At 35.9% G+C, this 4,842-nt stretch overlaps 1 long non-coding RNA gene across 1 annotated transcript; it reads left to right on the forward strand.

Moving 5' to 3' along the window:
• The first annotated feature begins 1,485 nt into the window (after positions 1-1,485).
• On the forward strand, positions 1,486-4,473 carry LOC113277457. Its single transcript, XR_003324942.1, has 3 exons — positions 1,486-1,786; positions 2,074-2,166; positions 3,043-4,473. It is a non-coding gene; the product is annotated as an uncharacterized LOC113277457 (long non-coding RNA).
• Positions 4,474-4,842: the final 369 nt, after the last annotated feature.

Here is a 4,842-nt window from a genome sequence, read left to right on the forward strand (position 1 = left end):
TATCATCTGAAAAGGGTTGGTTGCTGCTTCGCACTTCACACCCTCTATTCAGAGATGATTGCAACCTTGATATCGGCAACTGGCCATAAATTATTGGGATTGGCAACTGGCCTTGTCCCATTTTTGGCAACTGGCCTTGTCCTATTTTTGGCAAATGGCCATATAAATTGTTAGAATCGGCAACTGGCCATATAAAGTATTGGGTTGGCAACTGGCCATCTCCTATTTTTGGCAACTGGACATATAAATTGTTAGAATCGGCAACTGGCCGTATAAATTACTGGGTTGGCAACTGGCCATCTTCCATTTTTGGCAACTGGCCATATAAATTGTTAGAATTGACAACTGACCGTATAAAGTATTGGGTTGGCAACTGGCCATATAAATTGTTAGAATCGGCAACTGGTCGTATAAAGTATTGGGTTGTCAACTGGCTATATTTTATTTTAGGCAATTGGTCGACTCTTATATTTATTTATTTATTTTTGGAAATTGGAACCCTCGTGGGATTTTACGAGTATCATGGTATGGGACATATGCTCATAGAATTCCAACCTTGAGACCAATAAGATTTATGTTTAGCAGGATCTCAAGTTTGTTGTTCTTGGGATAATTCAATGAACATTTTGCGGGTTAAATTAGAATTGCTTTGCAAAATTTGAAAGTCCGGTTTCTCGAGTGGCGTATCAGAGAGTTGGAGCTTGCCAAGCGGGCCGAAACCCGGTTCCTTGGAATTCCAGATTCTCTAGTCCGTCACAGTTGGTATCAGAGCAGTTTCGGTTCATTCGGGACTGTGAGTTCGGGACTCGTCAACAATTTTATGGTGTTGCGACTACAGGTAATCCCCGTGACTCCTAACTTTTGTTTTGAACTTTGAGGACAAAGTTCTTTTGAAGGGTTTGATGGTGTAAGACCCACAAGTTTTTCCAGTTTTAACTGATACCCATTTGTGTGCCTTTAACAATTTTGGGTGCCTTAGCGACAAATTATACTCCCTCCGTTTCTAAAAAATAGGTTGGTTTCCTTATCTGGGTATGTAAAAAAATAGGCTTGTTTCCATATGTGGAAAGTCAAATGTTATGATTTTACTAGTATGCCCATAGAGGGACCACTTCTCTCTCTCCTTTTTCTTTCTTAATATAAAAAGGGGACAATTTCTCTCTCCCCTTTCTCTTATATCAAATGAGTGGGGACCAAGGATAGAGTAGTAAAAAACATGAAAAAGTGGCTACAATGATTGGTTTTCTTAATTTTTGTGCAAACCAAACAAACCTATTTTTTAGAAACAGAGGGAGTAGTTTCTAAATACATGGTTTGTCCTAATCTAAATCATGGGTGCCTTAATGGTAGGTAATATTTCCCAAATCATGAGCTTGTCTTAATCCAAATTACTGGTGCCTTTATAGGCCTAATGCATGACGCACACATGTCTTATTTGGAGACATGCAAGGGCGCCTCTGTAATTTGGACTGAAAATAAAATCCAAAGAAAACTGAGAGAGAGAACTCAGATTCAATTTTCTTTCTCTCTTTTTGATCTTCTGTTTTCTTGGGTAATTTGAGAGAACTTGACTGTAATTTGGCTTGAGTGAAAAAGTAAGATTTTAATAAATGGAGTTACTGCTGCTTTTAGTATGGGCTGGTCATAAAGAACGGAGCAAGGGAAGTTGTTCATCTGTTTTCAATTTGAGATTTTGTTTGAGGTAATCATTTTCATACTCAACTGGAGATGGCGATTCATATGGACTGGTGGAATCAGATGTCACGCTGGATGCGTGTTTGATCAGGTACTTTGTGTACTTGCTTCCTTAAATTTATGTTGTTGAAAACAGGGAAATTATGTTTTACACTCATTTGGGTTTTCATTAGAATTTGATGATTAAGATTCGTAATTTGAGAACTAGGGTTCCTTGATGGTAGAGTTCAGGGTTTCTCCCCAAATCTGTTTGTAATGATAAATCGTGATTATTGCTTGAATGGGTTAGTGCGGACTTAATTGAAAATATTGGTTAGCATTGAGTTAAAAGCTAAAAGAATTGAGGGAAAAGGGTTCTCATTCAATTTGAATTTGCAGCAAAGGGGCGGGAGTTTGAAGCTACAGACCTGCCAAAATCAAGTGGTGTTTTTGTCGTTGAACTATGGTGATGGATGGCGAGAAGATAAATTTGTAAGTAGATTTTTGTTTCATTTTACTTTAAATAATAAAAGGGAGAAGGATTCAAATGGTATTGGTATGTATATTCTTTTGTGATGGCTTCTTATTGAAACCTTTACTTAGTGGATTTAGAAATATACTCATGAAAATGGTTTTTGAGTAAATTAGAAATCTTTAATTTGAAACCTTGTGCCGGCTGTATCATCATATGTTTGACTTGAACTTATTTCGAGTACTTATCACTTGAGTGAAATATATAGGAATGTAATAGATACCACTTTTTTAACTAGGATAAGTGGTGACATTTTAATTATTTTGAAGTATATAATTGAGTGTATTAATCATGGGGTAGCCGCAAGTGATAACGGTGTTTCAGCATCAGTAATAGTAGTAAGTAGCACTAGGCAGTAGAAGCGGTAGCACTAAACACTTCCCTTAGTCTCTGCTTTATGGATTTGACTACTGTTCGAAGGTGTTAAAAATGTTATCATATGTTGGATGGATGTGGTCTTGATACTCCAATAATGTTAGGCAAATGTGTCAATTTTATCAATTCCTTTATATTTACTCGTTGACTATTCCTTAGTATATTGGAGATCTGGTGCAGTTAATGGTGTGTTGGGCTTTTAGTTTCCAGTGCTTGGAGTAAAATTTGAGTTGATTTTATTAAGTTAGTTTTTACACATGGTTTGATCCAAATGTTTATGAGCTTTTGTCTTGGATATAATTAATTTCGACATGAATCTTTCGTATTAGCAGTGCAGTGATCATATTTTAGATTCACAGTACAAACTAATCGTTTATGACTGAGTTTGGTGCTACGGTACCTCAATCTTATGAGTTGTTGGTCTAACAGAATTTCATTTTGATCTCTTTTAAATGATGTAGTAGGCCATGAGCTATTTGTATGAGATGTCATTTAGATCTTCCACTATATGCCACCTGCCACAGGTAAGCAAATGCCTTACTCTTCACTTATTTATTTTGGTCTAGCTTATTAATCTATACGATCTTCATAGCATGGAACAGAGTAATGGTAATTCTAATTTAGATGTGTAGATGCAACGTTCTGATGATTATAATGAAGTTATATTAAAGCATTATAGTGATCTGGTGTGCTTGTTCACTTTCTTATATGATATGTATAAATATTTGATCACCGTGACATAGTGGCAGTTCATTTTATCTCCACTAATTCACTTAGCATCCTTACTTTACATGTTTTCACGGTTACATGGTATAACACTTGTTTGAAATAGCTTAATGGTTCAATAACCACTTTGTTGGTTTAGAAATCATATAGCCGTACTTATTGAATCTTGTGGACAGTAAGAATTTGTGAAGGTTACTTGGTTTGTCCTATGGAAATTGAAACTGACATACGTGTCAGTGGTGGTGTCAGTTTGGTTTCGAGACTTGTAGGCTCTGTGCTATCTTCATCAGGGTTTTCTTAGAGGCTTGACATCATTTAGACTTACTGCAAGGTTTCGGTATGGAGGGTACATTTAAGGGACATCGGAAGTTAACATGCAAAGATAATTGTGCATGATGTTGGATTGGTTAGCTTAATAAATGAGATTTGGTAGCTTGGATTTTCTTCAGTTTCCTCTTGATTTAAGTACTTACAGACATGAAGCCCACTTGAACCATTTTTGGCCATTCTCTTGGAAGCTTTAATTTATTGAATAATCGGTTTGATATGTCATTTTGATTGCATTTGCCCTCCTATCCGTTTTGGTGCATCTCGTAAAAGAAAGTTTTGCAGTTTGCTGGCACTGATGATGTTTCTTTTTTTCTTGTGGATATGAAAAAACCATTGGAGACCTTGCAAAGGTTTGCATTTAAATATCCCACCTTCTTTATTTAGGGATTTGTCGAAATGTATACTGTATTGTAATGTGTTGAGCCCAAGAATGCATTGTATGGCTAAACATTCTATATGTTGCCAGAAATGCTGACAGGAAGGTAAAAACGGGAGAGCTTAGCATCTACTAAAATGTTTGATAGAAGTATTGTGTGTGTGCACTATATATATATACATGTATCTCGTTTAGTTCCAAACCAGAAAAAGAATGCTACTCTAATTTTGAAACCATATAAAACACAAGTCTACTTGGGACTGTTAGGTTAGGTACACATTGTATTCCTGTTGTTCTTTCTTGCACACTTATACAGCACGTACCCTTTGGTTTTGGAAACATTGGCTTGTTATTGTAGTATGCGATTAGTTGTCTTCTTGCGTATCAGTAGACATTTGGATGTGAAATCATTATTTTAGATTTAAAATCACTATTGGCCTGCTAGTTTGATAGGTTTTGATGGTCGTAGTACTTCGTACTTTTGTCTGCAATGAGTGGATTTGTATTTATCTTGGTTATTAGGACTAAAACTTCTTTATATAAATTTGTACAAATACTTAATGTGACTGTGAGGTGAACAGATACGTGATTGGCTATTTATGTTTGTTGTGCTTGCACAATTTCATGGACTGGCTATTTTTGTTTTACTAAATATATGCTTTGTATCAACTTTTGAATACTGGTTATGGACGATATAAGTCAGGGATAGTTACTGCTAAGAAGTTCATACTATCTGTACTACTGCTATGTTAAGTTGTTCATAATGTCTGTCGTAGAGATGGTTACTACTATTACTGGTAGTTCATACTATCTAAACAGAATTGACGAA

The sequence above is a fragment of the Papaver somniferum genome, chromosome 5 (genome assembly GCF_003573695.1).
Source record: "Papaver somniferum cultivar HN1 chromosome 5, ASM357369v1, whole genome shotgun sequence".
Taxonomy (NCBI): Eukaryota; Viridiplantae; Streptophyta; class Magnoliopsida; order Ranunculales; family Papaveraceae; genus Papaver; species Papaver somniferum.